This window comes from Mauremys reevesii, linkage group 14 (genome assembly GCF_016161935.1).
Source record: "Mauremys reevesii isolate NIE-2019 linkage group 14, ASM1616193v1, whole genome shotgun sequence".
Lineage (NCBI taxonomy): Eukaryota > Metazoa > Chordata > Testudines > Geoemydidae > Mauremys > Mauremys reevesii.
This window is the reverse complement of record NC_052636.1, coordinates 450,481-470,901: the sequence shown is the minus strand read 5'-3', so window position 1 is coordinate 470,901 and position 20,421 is coordinate 450,481. Positions and strand designations below refer to the sequence as shown.

The 20,421-nt window shown below is 61.1% G+C and overlaps 1 protein-coding gene and 1 long non-coding RNA gene across 2 annotated transcripts in view; one reads left to right on the top strand and one right to left on the bottom strand.

The window, feature by feature from the left end:
• The window catches only part of LOC120381809 (zinc finger protein 850-like), a 288,805-nt gene that overhangs the window by 37,679 nt on the left and 230,705 nt on the right, over positions 1 to 20,421 (top strand). The window lies entirely within an intron of this gene.
• LOC120381829 lies at positions 4,078 to 6,853 on the bottom strand. Its single transcript, XR_005588161.1, has 3 exons — positions 6,771 to 6,853; positions 4,860 to 5,081; positions 4,078 to 4,362 (listed from the first exon to the last, which is right to left on the bottom strand). It is a non-coding gene; the product is annotated as an uncharacterized LOC120381829 (long non-coding RNA).

Below are 20,421 nucleotides of genomic sequence, written 5' to 3'. Positions count from 1 at the left end.
GGATCAGACTTTAGGTCATTTCCCATCACACGTCTCACTGGCGCTTTCTCTGCAGAGACGTTTTCGACTCCCACGCTGGGAAAATGCTCCATCGTGGCAGTGCAGACCCATCCCCTCCCACCAGGGCTAAACCCACCGAGACCCTTTAAATCTGAGATGGTTCCCCAGGACAGAACATAAGAACGGCCACACTGGGTCAAACCAAAGGTCCATCTGGCCCAGTATCTGTCAACTGACTGGCCAGTGTCAGGTGCCTCAGAAGGAGTGAACCTAACAGGCAATGATCAAGTGATCTCTCTCCTGCCATCCATCTCCATCCTCTGACGAACAGAGGCTAGGGACACCATTCTTACCCATCCTGGCTAATAGCCATTTATGGACTTAGCCACCATGAATTTATCCAGTTCTCTTTTAAACCCTGTTATAGTCCTAGCCTTCACAATCTCCTCAGGCAAGGAGTTCCACAAGTTGACTGTGCACTGCGTGAAGAAGAACTTCCTTTTATTTGTTTTAAACCTGCTGCCTATTAATTTCATTTGGTGACCCCTAGTTCTTGTATTATGGGAATAAGTAAATAATTTTTCCTTATCCACTTTCTCCACACCACTCATGATTTTATAGACCTCTATCATATCCCCCCTTAGTCTCCTCTTTTCCAAGCTGAAGAGTCCTAGCCTCTTTAATCTTTCCTCGTATGGGACCCTCTCCAAACCCCTAATCATTTTAGTTGCCCTTTTCTGAACCAATCCTATTCAATTTATTCATAAATGATCTGGAGAAAGGGGTAAACAGTGAGGTGGCAAAGTTTGCAGATGACACCAAACTACTCAAGATAGTTAAGACCAAAGCAGATTGTGAAGAACTTCAAAAAGATCTCACAAAACTAAGTGATTGGGCAACAAAATGGCAAATGAAATTTAATGTGGATAAATGTAAAGTAATGCACATTGGAAAAAATAACCCCAACTATACATACAACATGATGGGGGCTAATTTAGCTACAACGAGTCAGGAAAAAGATCTTGGCGTTATCGTGGATAGTTCTCTGAAGATGTCCACGCAGTGTGCAGAGGCGGTCAAAAAAGCAAACAGGATGTTGGGAATCATTAAAAAGGGGATAGAGAATAAGACTGAGAATATATTATTGCCCTTATATAAATCCATGGTACGCCCACATCTCGAATACTGTGTACAGATGTGGTCTCCTCACCTCCAAAAAGATATTCTAGCACTAGAAAAGGTTCAGAAAAGAGCAACTAAAATGATTAGGGGTTTAGAGAGGGTCCCATATGAGGAAAGATTAAAGAGGCTAGGACTCTTCAGTTTGGAAAAGAGGAGACTAAGGGGGGACATGATAGAGGTATATAAAATCATGAGTGATGTTGAGAAAGTGGATAAGGAGAAGTTATTTACTTATTCCCATAATACAAGAACTAGGGGTCACCAAATGAAATTAATAGGCAGCAGGTTTAAAACAAATAAAAGGAAGTTCTTCTTCACGCAGCGCACAGTCAACTTGTGGAACTCCTTACCTGAGGAGGTTGTGAAGGCGAGGACTATAACAATGTTTAAAAGGGGACTGGATAAATTCATGGTGGCTAAGTCCATAAATGGCTATTAGCCAGGATGGGTAAGAATGGTGTCCCCATCCTCTGTTCGTCAGAGGATAGAGATGGATGGCAGGAGAGAGATCACTTGATCATTGCCTGTTAGGTTCACTCCCTCAGGGGCACCTGGCATTGGCCACTGTCGGTAGACAGATACTGGGCTAGATGGACCTTTGGTCTGACCCGGTACGGCCTTTCTTATGTTCTTATGTTATGTTCTTAACCTTTTCTAGTGCTAGAATATCTTTTTTGAGGTGAGGAGACCACATCTCTACACAGTATTCGAGATGTGGGCGTACCATGGATTTATATAAGGGCAATAATATATTCTCAGTCTTATTCTCTATCCCCTTTTTAATGACTCCTAACATCCCGTTTGCTTTTTTGACCGCCTCTGCACACTGCGTGGGCATCTTCAGAGAACTGTCCACAATGACTCCAAGATCTTTTTCCTGACTCGTTGTAGCTAAATTAGCCCCCATCATATTGTATGTATAATTGGGGTTATTTTTCCCAATGTGCATTACTTTACATTTATCCACATTCAATTTCATTTGCCATTGCAATCACTTAGTTTTGGGAGACAGCAGAGGGGGAACCATGCAAAACCCGTCCGGTGCCGAGACAGGAACTGGATCTGAGCCTGTCGGCACATTCCCCCAGCGCAGGGGGACGGATTTCTGATCATCTTCAGCAAAGAAAACCTCACTTCCGGCATGTTTTGCCCTCAGGGACACCCCTTCCCCGTCAGCCTCTTGAGACGCACACATGCACGTTCTAGAGGATCGGCCTTGTTACGGGTTTTATTCTTATTCCTTGCTAACTGTCAGGGGTTTGCCAAAAGAAAAAAAAACAGGGGGGACCCCTTTTTTTGAAGTCAGTATGAAAAACGTGACCCCCCCCTCACGCCCGAGACTCTGCTGCCCACATCTGATCACTTCCACTCGCTCGTGGAAGCTCTCAGACGCCTCAGGGTCTGGAGATTATTGTCCGTGTTTCATCCTCTCCCACACCATTCGGGTGTTTGTTCCTTTCCGCAAAGGGAAACACGCCCCTGAGATCCGGATTCGCTCTGAATCCCCGTCAGACGTCACGGCAGGAGTGAGTCAGCCACGGGGGTCACCCGGCTTCACATTGTTCCACCATTTCCAGCTGCACATCAGGGCTGGAGGCTGCAATCCCCTGTCGTTAACATGGTTATGGGGCTGAAATCTCCCCACGGCCCGTCAGAGACAGACACGTACCTGTGTCGCTCCCCAGCTCCCGTCGCAGCGTCTCTACGGGAAGGAGAAGACGGGAGAGGTGAGAATTCAGGCCCTCACATTCATGGAGAAACCCCCATTGCTTATTAATGGAACTGCTGTTAACGACGAGATGGTGACAGAGATCAGAGGCCGATAAGGCAGCCGCTGCAGGCAGAGCCAGCCCCACAGGGCTGCTCCATGGGGAAGGGCGACTCGCTGAGCTGGGCTGTGAGATGGAGCCCAGGATCAGTGACATCACTAGAGTCCCCGACTCCTTCCCAGGGTCAGGGTCGCTCTAACCAGAGGAGACGCCACCCCCAGACTCCAACTCACCTTTGAATCCCAGCAGCACCTCCTGCAGCACGGCACTTTGCAGAGAGAAATCGCGGAGTCTCTTCTCCAGCTCCGCAAACAACGGCTCTGGCTTCCGAAACGTCCCGTCCTGCCTGCTGGGGAAAGGAGGGGTGAGAAATAGGCCTGAGCCCCAGACCCTGAGCCCAGCAACCCCCAAACTTCACAAAACCTGGATCTGAGCTTAGCAGCCTGAGATTGTCTCTGTTACGGTGAGTCACCTGCCCTCAGCCCCGTGCTCGCCATGGGCCCAGAGAGACGGGACACTGGGGAAACTCGGGGGAAAGGAACAGAGACAAATTCAGGAGCTTTCTGTGGGACGCTCTGGTTCTGTGGGGCGCGGAGCCACCCCCAATGCCGGGATCTTCCAGCAACAAGGGGCCGCGGCACCGGGATTACGTGGGAAGGGAGGAGACGCAGACCAAAGAGTGGGCAGGTCCCAGCTGCTCCGACAGAGCCCAGGGCTCCAGCGGGGGACGAACCCCAAAAGCCCTGAGCCCTTCCGCGGGAGCAGCACCCCGGGGGTGCCTGGCTCATACGGGGAGGAGGGGGCCGGACTCCACTTTCTGGTCCATTGAGGAGGCCAGGCCATCAATGCAAGACTCTGCACCCACCTCCCTTCACAGGACACCCACGTATTTCAGTGGGACAACAAGGGGAGACTCGGGGATCAAGCACCCCCGCCCCCCTCCCGGGAACGAAGGACGTCAGCGTCTACGCGGACACGCCAATGAGATGGACGGAGGCCGAGGGCCTTCCCGCCCCCTGAGCCGCTGTTTCAGGCTGGCTGCAGACTCAGGAAGGCATCGCTGTCCCCGTGCCCGTCGGGGAGGGTTTCTTTGCAACCAGGAGGGCTGGAAACTTACTTTAAAAAAATAAACGGGAAGCTGAGATTCTGCAGACCCTGAACACGGGCCGTGGCCACGGGACTACCTCAGCCAGGCCCGGCCCGGCCCCTGGCCCACGTCTGACAGCCCTGGGGGGCCCGTCTCAGCTGTCCGAGAGCGACAGGCTCGTCCCCTTGCCGAGGCAGAGTCCCAGGCTCGGCGCCGGCGGGTCGCCCGGCAGGGGCAGGGGCCAGCGCCGAATTCAGCCCTAACGCACCACGAGGGGAGCGAGACGGAGCCCGGCACTCACCTGCCCCCACAGCTCCCGGCACCCTGGAGAGGGAGAGAAAGACGAGGCCGTCAGAGGGGGGGTCCCCGGCCGGGGGAGCCTCCTGCTCTGCAGGGGAATCGCCAGGGGAGCCCCTGGGAGTTAGGGGCATTTCACACACTCGGGTTCTGGTGCAGAGAGCAGGGGCCGCCCCCGGCCCCACCAGCAGGGACAGTTGTGCTCAGCAGCCCCAGAAATCCCTGCTGGGAGGTGGCTGCAGGGGGGAAGTTTCTCCCCGGGCACTTTACGGGCAGAAAATGTTCCTCTGCCTTGGGAGTCAAATTCCCCCCAGGGCTGAGAGCCTCACAAGCCCCCTGGCCCCAGTAACCCATTAACCGGGTGTGAGTGGGGGCCTCAGCATGGGGGAGGGGATTCTGCCTCAGTTTCCCCATTTGCCCCATAGGGATAATGCCCCGACCCCACTCTGTAAAGTGCTTTGGGGTCTAGGGCTGAGACGCGCCTAGAGAAACGCTGCGTATGATCATTGCAATGACAGCCTGACCTGCAGGGGGGGGCTCGGCGGCCGCTGCCCCTCGTCTCCTCCCCTCTCGCCGAGCAGGGAAATGTCCCGGGACAGGCTGCAGCCGCCCTCGTCCCTTCTCTGGACAATGGCTCCCTCCAGCTCCTCCAGCCGGGCCAGCAGCCGCTGCTCCTGCTGCTCCAGAAACCCTCGCAGCTCCTGCCACTCCCAGACGAGCTGCCGCCTCTCGGCTGCCGCCTGCTCCTGCAGCCACAGGGTGAGGGGGGGGCCGGGGAGACCCGTTAGCGCACCCCCCGTGTCGGACCCTCTCCTGCCTGGCAGCCCCCTGCCCCCTAAGGGCATCGCCCCCCCCGTGTCCGACCCTCTCCTGCCCGGCAGCCCCCTGCCCCCTAAGGGCATCGCCCCCCCCGTGTCTGACCCTCCCCCGCCCAGCAGCCCCCTGCCCCTAAGGGCATCACCCCCGGTGTCTGACCCTCTCCTGCCCGGCAGCCCCTGCCCCTAAGGGCATCACCCCCGTGTCTGACCCTCTCCTGCCCGGCAGCCCCTGCCCCTAAGGGCATCGCCCCGTGTCGGACCCTCTCCTGCCCCGCAGCCCCTGCCCCTAAGGGCATCACCCCCGTGTCTGACCCTCTCCCGCCCAGCAGCCCCCTGCCCCCAAAGGGCAAAGCCCCCCCGGGTCTGACCCGCTCCCGCCCGGCATCCCCCTGCCCCTAAGGGCATCACCCCCCGTGTCTGACCTCTCCCGCCCAGCAGCCCCTGCCCCTAAGGGCATCGCCCCCGTGTCGGACCCTCTCCCACCCAGCAGCCCCTGCCCCTAAGGGCATCACCCCCCGTGTCTGACCCTCTCCCACCCAGCAGCCCCTGCCCCTAAGGGCATCGCCCCCGTGTCCGACCCTCTCCGCCCAGCAGCCCCTGCCCCTAAGGGCATCGCCCCCGTGTCTGACCCTCCCCGCCCAGCAGCCCCTGCCCCTAAGGGCATCGCCCCCCCCGTGTCTGACCCTCTCCTGCCCGGCAGCCCCCTGCCCCCTAAGGGCATCACCCCGGTGTCTGACCCTCTCCTGCCCGGCAGCCCCCTGCCCCTAAGGGCATCGCCCCGTGTCTGACCCTCTCCCGCCCAGCAGCCCCTAAGGACATCACCCCGTGTCTGACCCTCTCCTGCCCAGCAGCCCCTGCCCCTAAGGGCATCGCCCCGTGTCTGACCCTCTCCCACCCAGCAGCCTCCTGCCCCTAAGGGCATCACCCCGTGTCTGACCCTCTCCCGCCCGGCAGCCCCTGCCCCTAAGGGCATCACCCCCTGTGTCTGACCCTCTCCCGCCCAGCAGCCTCCTGCCCCCTAAGGGCATCGACCCCCCGTGTCTGACCCTCTCCCGCCCAGCAGCCCCCTGCCCCCTAAGGGCATCGCCCCCCCCGTGTCTGACCCTCTCCTGCCCGGCAGCCCCTGCCCCCTGGGGCATCGCCCCGTGTCTGACCCTCTCCCGCCCGGCAGCCCCTGCCCCTAAGGGCATCACCCCTGTGTCGGACCCTCTCCCGCCCAGAAGCCCCTTGCCCCCTAAGGGCATCCCCCCCCCGTGTCGGACCCTCTCCGCCCAGCAGCCTCCTGCCCCTAAGGGCATCACCCCCGTGTCGGACCCTCTCCCGCCCGGCAGCCCCTGCCCCTAAGGGCATCACCCCCCCCCGTGTCGGACCCTCTCCCGCCCGGCAGCCGCCTGCCCCCTAAGGGCATCACCCCCCCCCGTGTCGGACCCTCTCCCGCCCGGCAGCCCCCTGCCCCCTAAGGGCATCGCCCCCCCCCCCTGTCTGGCCCTGCCCCTCCCTGGGCTCCCCGGGGGGGGGGTCCCCGGCTGAGGCCGCAGGCCGGGCCCTGCATTCACCGGCACTCGGGGCTCTGGGCCCCCCGGCAAACCTGGGGGGTGGGGGGCTCTGGGCACCCACCAGCAGCTCCTGGCTTCCCCGCTGCTCCTCGGCGTCGGCGGCTTCTCCCCGGGCCCGCGGGGGGGCCGGACGCTCTGCTGGGGGGGCCTGGGAGAAGCGGGGCAGGGGGGGTTACAAACCGCTGCAAACCCCCCCAGCTGCCAGATTTCAGGGCCCCCCCCAGCCCGCAGAGCCCCCGGGACCCACGGAGACTTTCCCCCAGGTCTAGGTCAGCCCCAGCCAGGGCGAGGTGGGAGGTGATGGCCAAAGGGGGGGGGCGGGTTTCCCGAGGAAACACAGACCCCCCCCGGGGAAGTGACGGGTGCAGCCCCCACCCCTCCCAGCCCCCCCAGCCTTGGGTATCGGCCGACTCCATCCACATCCTAAGCCACCAGCTTCAGACACTGCCCCCGCAGACCCCAGATGTGAACATGGAGCCCCCACTGAATATCCTGCAACCCCAGCTCTGCCCCCACGGACACCCTCAAACTCCCAGCTCTGCCCCACTGACACCCCAGAACTCCCTGCTTTTCCCCCAGAGACACCCCTAAACCCCAGCTCTGATCCCCACGTACACCCCTGAACTCCCCACTGACAGCCCCCAACTCCCCGCTTGTCCCCACTGACACCCCAAACCGCCCCACGATCCCCCGCCCCGCCCCGGCTCCCCACTCCCGGGCCCCGCCTGCTCCGAGCTCCGCAGCCGAGCCGCGCTCCGGGCCCTCCCCGCGTGTCCGCCCCACGCGTGTTCCCGCCCCACGCGCCCCCGGACCCACCGCGCTGCCCCGCGGGCTGCAGGGCCGGGCAGCCCCGCGCTGCGCCCCGGGCCCGGCCATGGCCCCGCTGCCGCACAAAGGGGCGGGGCCGGGCAGGAAGGGGCGGCCCTCCCAGGCCTGGCCCTGCCCCGGGCCCCACGCAGGGGTGGGGACACGCGGGGAACCCAGCAGCTGCCGGAGACCCCGGGCGCGGGCAGCGAGAGGGGCAGGTGCCCCCGGGTGGGGGACACGGGAGACTATGCGGGGCAGATCTGGGGTTACCATGGGGGGCAGGGCCAGGCCCGGGGAGGGGCCGCCCCGGCCGGCCACCCTCCCGGCCCGGCAGCCCTGTGTGTGTTTGCAGCGCGGAGCGGACAGGGCCCGTGGGGCGGGGACACGCGTGGGGCGGACACGCGGGAGGGCCCAGGCGCGGCTCGGCTGCGGAGCTCGGGCCCAGGCGGGGAGGGGGAGCCAGGGGCGGTTCTGGGGGTCCGAGCGGGGGGGGACGGGCTGGTGCTGGGGGTTGGGGGGATGTTGGGTTGGGGGGCAGGGCTGGTGAATGCAGGGCCCGGCCTGCGGCCCCCGCCGGGCCCCCCCCCCCCCGGCGCCCAGGGCGGGGCAGGGCCAGACACGGGGGGGCAGAGCTGGGGGGAGCCCAGGGGGCTGCGAGTCGGGAGTGAGGGGCACCGGCAGAGCTGGGGGGAGCCCAGGGCTGAGGTAGAAGACCCCCCCCGCAGAGTCCCCCACATCTCGACACCCCGCTGAACTCCCCAAATATAGGCACCCCCATTGAGCTCCCCGCACCTAGACACCCCTGCTGAGCCCCACATCTCGACACACCCCGGTGAGCCCCCACACCCAGACACCCCTCTGCAGAGTCCCACTGTCCCATCAGTCCCCCCCAATGAGCCCCTGTGTGTCCAGATCCCCGGCTGAGCCACCGGCTCCCCGACTGCTCCACCCCAAACCCTCTTACCCCCACCTGGATCCCCCCCCCCACTGTGTCAGGGTCGAGTCCCTGTCCTGGGAAGGGAGGGTGGGGGGCTGCAGGGGGATCTCCCACCTCCATGCGGCCAGCGGCCTGCGCCCCCCACGGCCCGGCTGGAGCCTCCACGTTCATTTATTGACAAATAACAGTTGCAGAAATTCACAATCGCGCCCGGAGCGTGTCATGCTGGGGGGCTGGGTTCCCTCAGGGAGTTGGGGGGGCTGCACCGTTGGGGGAGGGCTGGGGGGGATGTGGCAGAGCTCGCTGGCAGCGCAGTGGGCGGCTGGTGGCTGCGGGGTTATGACCAGTGCCCTCGTGTGGGGCTGGACGGACCAAGGCCGCGCCCCCCCCCACATCCCCCCCATGCCGGGGATCACCCCCCCCCCCGTGCCCCATTCCCCCAGGGGGGCCCACAAAGGGTTAATCCGGCCCCGTCCGCGCCCCCTTGTGCTGGGCGCTGCACGGAGGACGGGAGGCACGTGGCGATAGATGAGCGTGTGAGGGAGATGGATGGGGGGGCACACGGGGGGGGCAGAGGTGGAGTTGAGGGGTGGCCGGACGGCGGGACAGGTGCAGAGCTGCAGGGACGGACGGCGACGTCGCAGGCCGGAAGTGGGGCGGGATCCGCTCCTGGCCGCTGGGCCCCGTCGGCCTCGGCCCCCGTCTCCGGCAGCGCCGGGCCCCGTCGTTACACCGGTGCCTGCGTCCCGGGCGCACCCCTGGGCGGGATCCGCTCCTGGGCGCGGCCGAGCTCCCGGCGGCTGAGCCGGCGACGCCCGAGACTGCCCCAGATCTGCCCCTCCCGGGGCGGCAAGGCGGGGTCCTCGTCCCTCCTCGCCGCCAAAGCCTCTTCTCAGCCCAGAGCGTCTCCCACTCTCACCCGGGTGACTCGTGCTGCCCGGGGGGGGGGGGGGGCAGTGCCCTGTGGGTATTGACTCCCCCCAGCCCCGGCCCTGGGCCAGTGGCCACTGGTCGCCGGAGGAGTCGGTGCCCGAGGGGTGTTCTTCCCCTCCCCCACGGCGGCTGGGTGCCTGGGGGTCAGGCAGTGGCCTGGGGATCTTCCAATCCCATGGCAGCAGCGAGCCCGGTTCCCGGGGTGCATCACTCCCCCACCAGGGACGGGCACTGGGGGCCAGTGTGTGGGGCAGTGCCCTGTGTGTGGGCCCCGCCCCCCTCTGGGGCCAGCCTGGAGCCCCGTGGGGCAATACCCTGTCTATCCCCCAGCTGGGGCAGCGACCCCTGCTGGCCAAGTGGGGCAGTGACCTGCCTCTGTGTGTCCCCCAGCTGGGGCAGCGACCCCTGCTGGCCAGGTGGGGCAGTGCCCTCCCTGGGGTGGCCTGGCCTGGCAGTGCCCTATTGGTATCTCCCCCCACCCCCCATTGTGGTAGTGGCGACATCAGGCAGTGAGTGGCCTGTTTATCATTCCCTGCCACCACCACCGTTCCTGCAGTGACCCCCGGTGGCCAGGTGCAGCAGTGCCCTGCATGTATCCCCCCCGCCAACCACTGCTGCAGTGACCCCAGGGCCCTGCATGTATCCCCCCCGCCAACCACTGCTGCAGTGACCCCAGGGCCCTGCATGTATCCCCCCAACCGTCGCTGCAGTGACCCCAGGGCCCTGCATGTATCCTCCCCCCAATCACTGCTGCAGTGACCCAGGGCCCTGCATGTATCCCCCCAACCGTCACTGCTGTGACCCCAGGGCCCTGCATGTATCCCCCCAACCGTCACTGCTGTGACCCCAGGGCCCTGCATGTATCCCCCCCCAACCACTGCTGCAGTGACCCCAGGGCCCTGCATGTATCCCCCCCGCCAACCACTGCTGCAGTGACCCCAGGGCCCTGCATGTATCCCCAACCGTCGCTGCAGTGACCCCAGGGCCCTGCATGTATCCTCCCAATCACTGCTGCAGTGACCCAGGGCCCTGCATGTATCCCCCCAACCGTCACTGCTGTGACCCCAGGGCCCTGCATGTATCCCCCCCACCGTCACTGCTGTGACCCCAGGGCCCTGCATGTATCCCCCCAACCACTGCTGCTGTGACCCCAGGGCCCTGCATGTACCCCCCCCCCCCAATCACTGCTGCAGTGACCCAGGGCCCTGCATGTATCCCCCCAACCGTCGCTGCTGTGACCCCAGGGCCCTGCGTGTATCTCCCCCAACCACTGGGGTCACTGCAGCGACGGTTGGGGGGATACATGCAGGGCCCTGGGGTCACTGCAGCGACGGTTGGGGAGTATACATGCAGGGCCCTGGGCTATAGGAGGGGTACAGGAGTGGGGTGCAGGGTTAGGGGGTGCAGAGGTTAGGGGCACAAGAGCAGGCACAGGTTTAGGGGTGCAGGAGTGGGACACAAGTTAGGGGTGCAGAGATAAGGGGGGCAGGATGGGGGTACAGGAGGAGGGGCACAGGGTTAGCGGGTGCATAAGTTAGGGGTGCAAGAGGGGGCACAGAGGTTCCAGGTGCAGAGTTAGGGGTGCAGGCGCTAGGGGTGTGGGGGAGGTCACAGGTTTAGGGGTGCAGGAGGGGGTGCAGAGGTTAGACGCACAGGAGCAGGGTGCAGGGATGGGGTGCAGGAGGGGGCACAGAGGTACAGGTGCGTGGGGGTGCAGGGGCTAGGAGTGTGGGGGAGGGCACAGATTTAGGGGTGCAGGGGCCCCAACCCCACAGAAGATTGACCCACGTCTAAGGAACAAACCTCTGCACTAGAGGCTGCAATATCCAGCGGGGTGAGAAAACCTGCGTCACCCCCCTGGCCGCCCAGCCCGGTACAGCGGAGAGTTTAGACTGTGCCTCTCTAAACGGGACACTGAGCGGAAGTTAATCTGCCCCAGTACGTTCGCTATTAGAGTCCCACCAGGAACAGTGAGCGGAAGTTCAGCTGCTCCGGTACGATCTGTAATAGACTCCCACCGAAAACTGAGCGGAAGTTAGGATACTCCGGTACGTTCTCTATTAGAGTCCCACTGGGGAAACTGAGCGGAAGTTCAGCTGCCATGGTACGCGCTCAATTAAGGTCCCACCGGGAACAGTGAGCGGAAGTTTAGCTGCTCCAGTACGCGCTCTATCAGACTCCTACCGGAAACAGTGAGCGGAAGTTATGTGAATCTGGTAAACGCTCTATTAAGAGTCCCACTGGGAACAGTGAGCGGATGGTTGTGGGGATACATGCAGGCACTGGGCCCTGGGGTCACTACAGCGGAGGGTTTAGATTGTGCGTCTCTAAACAGGACACAGCGGAAGTTAATCTGCCACGGTACGCTCTCTATTAGTGTCCCCCAGGAACAGTGAGGGGAAGTTCAGCTGCTCCGGTACGCGCTCTATTAGAGTCCCACTGGGAACAATGAGCAGAAGTTAAATGACCTCCTGTTCTATGGGGTGTCACAGGGACTAGGGGCATGGAGAACGCAGGTGCCTGACAGGCACTGGGCTGTGGGGTCCCCTGCTGCAGCCCTGCAGGCTGGAGCCTGCTCCTCCCATGCCAGGCAGGGGCTGGTGCAGAGTGTGGCAGGGCAGGGAGACGACATCTCCCCCAATGGCAGGGCCCTTTCGCAGCCAGGGCGGCTCCTCCCCGCTGTAGCACAGACCCAACTGCTCCTCCTGCTTTCTCCAGTCACCAGCCCCACCCTTCCCGGCACCGCCTCACGGCAACGTCTGCTTCCGGACTCGCACCGGAAATGGGAAATGCCGGGCCTGGCAGCGGCTGTCAGGAAATGGAGGCAGCGGACATGACCACTCCCATGATGCCACGGGGCCCGCTGTGGCTGGTGGGAGATGGAGACAGCGGACACGACCACTCCCATGATGCCACAGGACCCACCGTGGCTGAGGGGAGATGGAGGCAGTGCTCCCCATGTATCCCCCAACCGTCACTGCAGTGACCCCAGGGCCCTGCATGTATCCCCCCAACCACTGGGGTCACTGCAGCAGTGGTGGGGCGGGGGGGGGGATACATGCAGGGCCCTGGGGTCACTGCAGCAGTGGTTGGGGGGGGGATACATGCAGGGCCCTGCTGCACTTGGCCACCGGGGGTCACTGCAGGAACGGTGGTGGTGGCAGGGAATGATAAACAGGCCACTCACTGCCTGATGTCGCCACTACCACAATGGGGTGTGTGTGTGCGGGGGGAAGATACCAATAGGGCACTGCCAGGCCAGGCCACCCCAGGGAGGGCACTGCCCCACCTGGCCAGCAGGGGTCGCTGCCCCAGCTGGGGGACACACAGAGGCAGGTCACTGCCCCACCTGGCCAGCAGGGGTCGCTGCCCCAGCTGGGGGACACATAGAGGCAGGTCACTGCCCCACCTGGCCAGCAGGGGTCGCTGCCCCAGCTGGGGGACACACAGAGGCAGGTCACTGCCCCACCTGGCCAGCAGGGGTCGCTGCCCCAGCTGGGGGACAGACAGAGGGTATTGCCCCACGGGGCTCCAGGGATCAGTTTCTGCCCTACCTGGCTCCAGAGGGGGGCGGGGCCCACACACAGGGCACTGCCCCACCTGGCCACCGGTGCCCGTCCCTGGCAGAGGAGTGATGCACCCCGGGAACTGGGCTCCCTGCTGCAATGGGGCAGCTGGGTGCCTGACCCCCAAGCACCCAGCTGCCATGGGGGAGGGGAAGAACACCCCTCGGGCACCGACTCCTCCGGCTACCAGTGGCCACTGGCCCAGTGCAGGGGCTGGGGGGAGTCAATATCCACAGGGCAGTGCCCCCCCCCCCGGGCAGCACGAGTCACCCGGGTGAGAGTGGGAGACGCGGAGGGCACCACCCCAGGGGCTGATGCACATACAGGGCCCTGCCTCACCCACCCACCAGCGCTCCCGGTCGCAATGGTGGGGGTGGGGTCCCATGGGCAGCTGCCCTCCGTGGCCAGCAGGGGGCGCTGCAGCAACGCTAGGGGGGGGGATACGTGCCAGGCATTGCCGCACCTGGCCAGCAGGGGTCACTAGCTCAGTGGGGGGGGGACACACATAGGGCTCTGCCCCACCTGGCCAGCAGGGGGCAGTGCCCCCCAGGAGCGATATTCCCCTCGCACTGCCCCACCTGGCCAGCAGGGGGCGCTGCACCTTAACACCCACCCCCCATAATCGCCGGGCGCGGGCGTGTGCCGGGGGGTTGCACGGCACGTTAAGGAAGGGGGCGAAGGCTGATTGTACTGACTTTGCTGCTGAAGAAAGCGCAAAGTTGCAGCCCTCCCCTCGCCGAGCGCCTGCCCAGAGCCAGAGCAGCGGCCCCCAGGCAGCAGAGCCCCCCGGATGCAGAGCCCCACAGGGGAAGCAGCTTCTCGGCGAAGCAGCGACCGTCTCTGGGGAGGGGCTGCGGGGAAGCAGAGAAAGCACCACTCACCGCGGTGGAGAAAATCACAATGTCCCGGGGAGAGAGAACGGCCCCCGCTAGGATCTTGCCCCCACTCCAGCCAGGCTGGGACCCAGCAATTCGGGGCTGGAGGCAGGGCGCAGGCCGGGGACCTCGGGCTCTGGGCTGAGCAGGGGCTTTGGCGGCGAGGAGGGACGAGGACCCCGCCTTGCCGCCCCGGGAGGGGCAGATCTGGGGCAGTCTCGGGCGTCGCCGGCTCAGCCGCCGGGAGCTCGGCCGTGCCCAGGAGCGGATCCCGCCCAGGGGTGCACCCGGGATGCAGGCACCGGTGTAACGACGGGGCCCGGCGCTGCCGGAGACAGGTGCAGAGCTGCAGGGACGGACAGCGACGTCGCAGGCGGGAAGTGTGACGGGATCCGCGCCTGGCCGCTGGCCCCATCATCTTTGGCCCCCGTCAGCCTCGGCCCCTGTCGCTCGCAGCGCCTGGCCCCGTCGTTACACCAGTGCCTGCGTCCCCGCCGTCTGGCCACCCCTCAACCCCCCTTCTGCCCCCCGTCCATCTCCCTCACACGCTCATCTATCGCCACGTGCATCCCGCTGGCCGTGCAGCGCCCAGCACAAGGGGGCGCGGACGGGGCCGGATTAACCCTTTGTGGGCCCGGCGCCAAACGTATTGGTGGGAATGGGGCATGAGGGATGGTTGATCCCAGAGCAGGTGGACATGGGGCACAGCCCGGTCCGTGCAGCCCCACACCAGGGCACTGGTCATAACCCCGTAGCCACCACCCGCACACTGCGCTGCCTGGGAGCTCTGCCAAAACCCCGCCCCAGCCCCCAACTGCCCAGCCCCCAACTCCCTGAGGAACCCAGCCCCCAGCATGACAAGCTCCGGGCGCGATTGTGAATTTCTGCAACTGTTATTTGTCAATACATGAACGTGGAGGCTCCAGCCGGGCCGTGGGGGGCGCAGGCCGCTGGCCGCATGGAGGTGGGAGATCCCCCTGCAGCCCCCACCCTCCCTTCCCAGGACAGGGACTCGACCCTGACACAGTGGGGATCCAGGAGGGGGTAAGAGGGTTTGGGGTGGAGCAGTCGGGGAGCCGGTGGCTCAGCCGGGGATCTGGACACACAGGGGCTCATTGGGGGGGACTGATGGGACAGTGGGACTCTGCAGAGGGGTGTCTGGGTGTGGGGAGCTCAGCGCAGGGGGGTGTCTGGGTGGGGGGAGCTCAGTAGGGGGGTGTCTAGGTGTGGGGAGCTCAGCGGGGGGGTGTCTGGGTGGGGGGAGCTCAGTAGGGGGGTGTTCTCCTTCCCCACAGCTCCCTCCCCTCCCTCGGCACATGCCTTCCCTGCCGCACACAGATGGGAGGACTAGGGTAGGTGATCTACCAGCTCTCGCAGTGCCCCTCACTCCTGACCCGCAGCCCCCTGGGATCCCCCGAGCTCTGCCGGTGCCCCTCACTCCCGACCCGCAGCCCCCCGGGGTCCCCCCTGCTCTGCCGGTGCCCCTCACTCCCGACCCGCAGCCCCATGTGCTTCCCCCAGCTCTGCCGGTGCCCCTCACTCCCGACCCGCAGCCCCCCAGGGTCCCCCCAGCTCTGCCGGTGCCCCTCACTCCCGACCCGCAGCCCCATGTGCTTCCCCCAGCTCTGCCAGTGCCCCTCACTCCCGACCCACAGCCCCATGTGCTTCCCCCAGCTCTGCCAGTGCCCCTCACTCCCGACCCGCAGCCCCAAGTGCTTCCCCAGCTCTGCGGTGCCCCTCACTCGCGCCCCGCAGCGCCAAGGGCTTCCACCAGCTCTGCCGGTGCCCCTCACTCCCGACCCGCAGCCCCATGTGCTTCCCCCAGCTCTGCCGGTGCCCCTCACTCCCGACCCGCAGCCCCTGGGCTCCCCCCAGCTCTGCCGGTGCCCCTCACTCCCGACCCGCAGCCCCATGTGCTTCCCCCAGCTCTGCCAGTGCCCCTCACTCCCGACCCGCAGCCCCATGGGAATCCCCCAGCTCTGCCGGTGCCCCTCACTCCCGACCCGCAGCCCCTGGGCTCCCCCAGCTCTGCCGGTGCCCCTCACTCCCGACCCACAGCCCCATGTGCTTCCCCCAGCTCTGCCAGTGCCCCTCACTCCCGACCCGCAGCCCCTGGGCTCCCCCCAGCTCTGCCGGTGCCCCTCACTCCCGACCCGCAGCCCCATGTGCTTCCCCCAGCTCTGCCGGTGCCCCTCACTCCCGACCCGCAGCCCCTGGGCTCCCCCCAGCTCTGCCGGTGCCCCTCACTCCCGACCCGCAGCCCCATGTGCTTCCCCCAGCGCGGCCAGTGCCCCACACACCCGACCCCCAGCCCCCTCCCCGCCCACCCCAGCCCCCACCCCAGCTGTGGCGGTGCCCCTCACTCCCAACCCGCAGCCCCCTGGGATCTCCCCATCTCCGCCAGTGCCCCTCACTCCCGAACCACAGCCATCTGCCAGCCAAGCCCTGCCCCCAACCCAGCTGTGCCGGTGCCCCTCACTCCAAACCCATAGCCCCCGTGGTCTCCCCCCAGCTCTGTTGGTACCCCTCACTCCCGACCCGCAGCCCCCTGGGCTTCCCCCAGCTCTGCCGGTGCCCCTCACTCCCGACCCACAGCCCCTGCCAGCCCAGCCCTGTGCGCCAGCCCAGCTCTGCTGGTGCCCCTCACTCCCGACCCGCAGCCCCCTGGGCTCCCCCCAGCTCTGCCGGTGCCCCTCACTCCTGACCCGCAGCCCCAGTGGGCTTCCCCAGCTCTGCCGATGCCCCTCAATCCCTACCTGCAGCCCCAGCTACCCCAGCCCTGGTCTCCTGCAAACTCTGCCAATGCTCCTCTGTGACGTTATTGATATAAACTGGGACCATATAGAACATGATTTGCAACCAAGGTCCTGTAGTGGCACCAAATCTTAGGTAAAGGGGGTCATATAATGTGTCCAAGACCAGGCTCTGGGTTGCTGGTTATAATTATGGGGTCTATATGTATGTATCATTTTGTAGTTGAAGTTATGAGTATTGGCTCTATACTGTCTGTATTTCAACTGTGTGCTCTGCTTCTGGGTGACACCCCAGACAAGCTGGTGTTAGCTCCGCCCAGCCTGCCTGATGGCCCATTAAGGACCCGCATAAATGATCTGGAAAAGGCACAGAGATGGGCAACTAAAATGATGAGGGGTATGAAACAGGAGGAGACAGGGAATTTTCAGCTTAGAAAAGAGATGGCTAAGGCGGGATATGAGAGAGGTCTATAAAATCTTGTCTGGCGTGGAGAAAGTGAATAAGGAAATGTTATTTAATCCTTCACATAACACAAGAACTAGCAGTCACCCAATGGAATTAATAGACAGTAGAGTTTTGTTTTGTTTTTAAAAAGGAAGTACTTCTTTACACAACATAAAGTCAACCTGTGGAACTCTTTGCCAGGGGATGCTGTGAAGACCAAAACTATAACAGGATTTAAAAAAGAACTAGATACATCCCTGGAGGACAGGTCCATCAGTGGCTGTTAGCCAGGATGGGCAGGGATGGTGTCTCTAGCCTGTTTGCCAGAAGCTGGGAATGGGCAACAGGGGATGGATCACCTGATGATTCCCTGTTCTGTTCATTCCCTCTGAAGCACCTGGCCTTGACCACTGTCGGAAGACAGGATACTGGGCTAGATGGACCATGGGTCTGACCCAGTCTGACCATTCTTATGTAAAAATTAATTATAGTAAAAATGCTTAGTAAAGAAACTCACCAGCATAATGACCTCTCAAGATAGCAACAATGTGAGCGAACAACCTTGGCAAATACTGCATTTTAAAAATCTTGGCCTACCAGGAAACATATTTATATAAGTTTCCATTCCCAGGCACAAATCCAGCATTCTGGAGCAAAGTCACTAAAATATAGTCCAACAAATGTTTATTTAACGTGCCCCTCGCTTTTCCCTCCACCGCACCCCACTCACCGGTGTTGTCCTTGGTCAGTGGAGACTCAGAGTTCAGAGGTGCTTTCACGTGAGTACACCTTCCAGGTGGGGGACAAGATGGCACCTTGCTCATTCCTCCAGCTGCTCACTGTTGTTCATTGTGCCACCGTTCACTGCATCGCTCTGTTGCCAATGGCTCTGCGCAGTCACCTTCTGCTGCCACCTGCCACTGCGACCTCTGCGAGTTGGTCTCTTGAGGTTGCACCAGCTCTCAGTGATTTCAGCTGAGCTCTCAGTGGGGGAACCTCACTGTTAGTGCAGTCTGGGCCATCTCTTCCACAGAAACGCTGTCCCCACAGCAGGACTAAGCACTTAGACCTGATTATCAGTGATTTCAGCTGCAGTGGTCACTTAACAGAATAAAAATGGAGTCTAATCAGCCCTGTCTTTAAACAGAGGAGAGGATCAGGTCCCCGCCCTCTCTCGATGCCCTCAGTCAGCACAGGCTAAGTTCAGTTCTACTGCCCTTTACTCATACAATAAGAACAACATTTCATCCCCCCCACCCCACATTCAAGTGGTTTGTAACCCAACCCCAGCCAAAATCTATCACTTGGGCAACACAGCTCTGGTTGCTGGATCCCTAGGTAGATTAGGTGTGAATGTAAATACAATCTGGTCCTGAAGCCTTTCCCCAGCCCATCACTAGCTGTCAGGGAGAGCTCATTTAGACTTTGCTTACAAATCATCATTTGAAATTATTAGGTTGGCCAACATCACCGAAATGAATGCACTGACATTGTCATAAAACACAACAGCTGTATAAGGAAGCTAGTCTATGTTCACACTTTTCAAATCTATTCTACTTTCAGATACACGTATTTTATCACACACTGTATCTGCTTTTAAAGTGGGTATTAATGTTTCAATTTCAATTCAAATTTCCAAACAGTCACTAAATTGGCATGCAGCAGCCGTGTTAGTCTGTATGCGCAAAAAGAACAGGAGGACTTGTGGCACCTTAGAGACTAACAAATGTATTTGAGCAGAAGCTTTCGGGAGCCCACTTCATCGGCTGCATAGAATGGAACTTACAGTGAGGAGATATATACACATACAGAGAACATGAAAAGGTGGGAGTTGTCCAACCAACTCTAAGAGGCTAATTAATTAAGATGAACTGTTGTCAGCAGGAGGGAAAAAAATAAGCTCTTGTAGTGATAATCAAGATGGCCCATTTAAGACAGTTTGACAAGAAGGTGTGAGGATACTTAACATGGGGGAAATAGATTCAATGTGTGTAATGACTCAGCCATTCCCATTCTCTATTTAAGCCTAAATTAATGGTATCTAGTTTGCATATTAATTCAAGTTCAGCAGTTTCTCATTGGAGTCTGTTTTTGAAGCTTTTCTGTTGCAAATTGCCACTCTCAGGTCTGTTATTGAGTGACCAGAGAGGTTGAAGTGTTCTCCTACTGGTTTTTGAGTGTTATGATTCCTGATGTCAGATTTGTGTCCATTAATTCTTTTGTGTAGAGACTGTCCAGTTTGGCCAATGTATATGGCAGAGGGGCATTGCTGGCACATGATGGCATATATCACATTGGTAGATGTGCAGGTGTATGAGCCCATGACGGTGTCACTTGAATAGATATGTGGACAGAGTTGGCATCGGGGTTTGTTGCAAGGATAGGTTCCTGGGTTAGAGTTTCTGTTGTGTGGTTGCTGGTGAGTATTTGTTTCAGGTTGGGGGGGCTGTTTGTAAGTGAGGACAGGTCTGTCCCCCTAGATCTGTGAGAGTGAGGGATCATCTTTCAGGATAGGTTGTAGATCTTTGATGATGTGCTGGAGAGGTTTTAGTTGGGGGCTGTAGGTGATGGCTAGTGGCGTTCTGTTATTTCCTGTGTTGGGCCTGTCCTGGAGTAGGTGACTTCTGGGTACTCTTCTGGCTCTGTCAATCTGCTTCTTCACTTCAGCAGGTGGGTAGTGTAGTTTTAAGAATGTTTGATAGAGATCCTGTAGGTGTCTGTCTCTGTCTGAGGGATTGGAGCAAATGCGGTTTTATCTTAGAGCTTGGCTGTAGACAATGGATTGTGTGGTGTGTCCGGGATGGAAGCATGGAGGCATGTAGGTAAGTATAGCGTTCAGTGGGTTTCCGGTATAGGGTGGTGTTTATGTGACCATCGCTTATTAGCACAGTCGTGTCTAGGAAATGGACCGCTTGTGTGGACTGAGCCAGGCTGAGGTTGATGGTGGGATGGAAATTGTTGAAATCATGGTGGAATTCCTCAAGGCCTTCTTTTCCATGGGTCCAGATGATGAAGATGTCAGCAGCGTAGCGCAAGTAGAGTAGGGGCGTTAGGAGACGAGAGCTGAGGAAGCGTTGTTCTAAGTTGGCCATAAAAATGTTGGCATATTGTGGGGCCATGCAGGTACCCATAGCAGTGCCGCTGACATGAAGATGTTGTACTCAAAGTACCAAAGAGGATCTGTTCAGGGGGATTAAGGCAAAACGCCACATTTATTAGTAATACAGGTATCAATTAATACTCTATGATATGCATATGAGATATATCTCACAGTCATGCATTCACACACACACACACACACAGACACAGACACAAACACACTCCGTCTTGCTGTTGTTACCAACTAGTTGCTCCCCTTAACTGCACTGGCCAGGTGAGTTAGATGGGGGAGGGGTG